Here is a 1,570-nt window from a genome sequence, read left to right as displayed (position 1 = left end):
GACCTGCTGGTTGGGTTCTCTCTGTTCTCATATTTCCTCCATGTTTGTCTCCTGATGCTGCCTTACTTCAGCCAGTCCATGAGCAACAGAAAACACAGTTTGCCTTGTATCCATTGCCAGTGGTTCCACTCTTCCCACTCCAGTCTGTACATTTGCAAACGTTTTTGCTTCTTTAGACGTGGTGGAGTTTCAGGTGTAGACATTTTTAAACGTGCGGGTGCAGCAGCGTCTGTAACCTGGCAACCAGAGACAGGACCGGACAGGACCGGACACACAGAGACGTCTGAAGTCTGTCCACTGGACCTGGCATCGGGTCCTCGCTACAAAGGTCCTACGAAGATGAAATTGGCTGCCCTTAATATTTCCTGTGTTTTATTTTATTCATTATGCAGTTTTGATGAGTGTGTGACAGACGTGTACGGGGCATTTATGAAAATACGGAACAAGTTGCGTCCCGTAATGATTCAATACGGGACGCAACAATTAATTGTCGAATAAAGGACGTTTCCGTATTTTAAGGGACGGGTGGCAACCTTAGGTCAGGCTGTTGCTGTGGCTGTGGACGGGGACTTAGCTAGCGGACGTGTTGTGTGGCTGGTGGGCAGAGGTTTCAGGGTCACACACGGACATGCCTCAAGGAAGGAGTGTAATGAAGCTTTAGACACAGCTGGTGCTTGCCAGGGCAGGCCTCAAGTTACAAACCACAAATAAAAGGTCATTTTTGGACCAAAACTGCTTCAAATTAAATAAGTGTTTTGTGATGGTTGGGAGGGAGGTGTGTGCACTGGCTCATGGTAAGTATACCGTGGGTTAACCTTGGTTCGGGGTGGCTGACAGGATAACCTAGACTAAGAATAGATTACAAATGACTTTGAAAGAGTGCTTTTGACCATCAAACCCCTTTGTCAAAGTATCCCTGCACAGCACCAATGAGAAATGCTGGGGAAAGCAAGGCAAAGCAGATCTCATCAAGTAATGTACTGTATAGCAGCAATACAATGAACGATGAAGGGTAGCCCAGGGGTAATCGATAATTTGAGCCACCAATCTGTTCCAGGTGCTTTATGATGTGACTGAGGTAATTATCACCAGATCAATGAAAGAGTTTGTTGTACAGATGAATGGGAGAGGGAGGGGGTAATTGGTTTTTGCTGCTGAACTGATTTTATGTATGTATTCCTCCAACCTGGGGATAGGGGTTAAAAATGATTCTCTCTAAAAGCAGTTCCCCTTTAGGGTTCAGGACCAATATTCTGACATGTCCATGGGTTTATTTGTATTTGCATGCATCATTAAACGCTCACAAAGGGAGCTTCGGTGAGTCTCGGAGCAAAGAAGAATGTGCCGAGCTTGGAACTTAAAAGGGAGGGAAAAAGAGAAAAGAATTTAGGAAAGAGGACGCCCAAACTCACAGGAATTCATCAGGGGAAACAGACTTGCTTGTCTGTTTGCAAGAACCGATAATCAAAACGCGGGATGTCCAATTTTCACCAAACTTTGACTCATTCAGATGCAACCAAACAGACACTCCATAGACAAAGAAAGATTTTTACACCCATTTTGTGGAACG

This window comes from Amphiprion ocellaris, chromosome 13, assembly GCF_022539595.1.
Source record: "Amphiprion ocellaris isolate individual 3 ecotype Okinawa chromosome 13, ASM2253959v1, whole genome shotgun sequence".
Classification (NCBI taxonomy): Eukaryota; Metazoa; Chordata; class Actinopteri; family Pomacentridae; genus Amphiprion; species Amphiprion ocellaris.
This window is presented reverse-complemented; position numbering follows the sequence as displayed.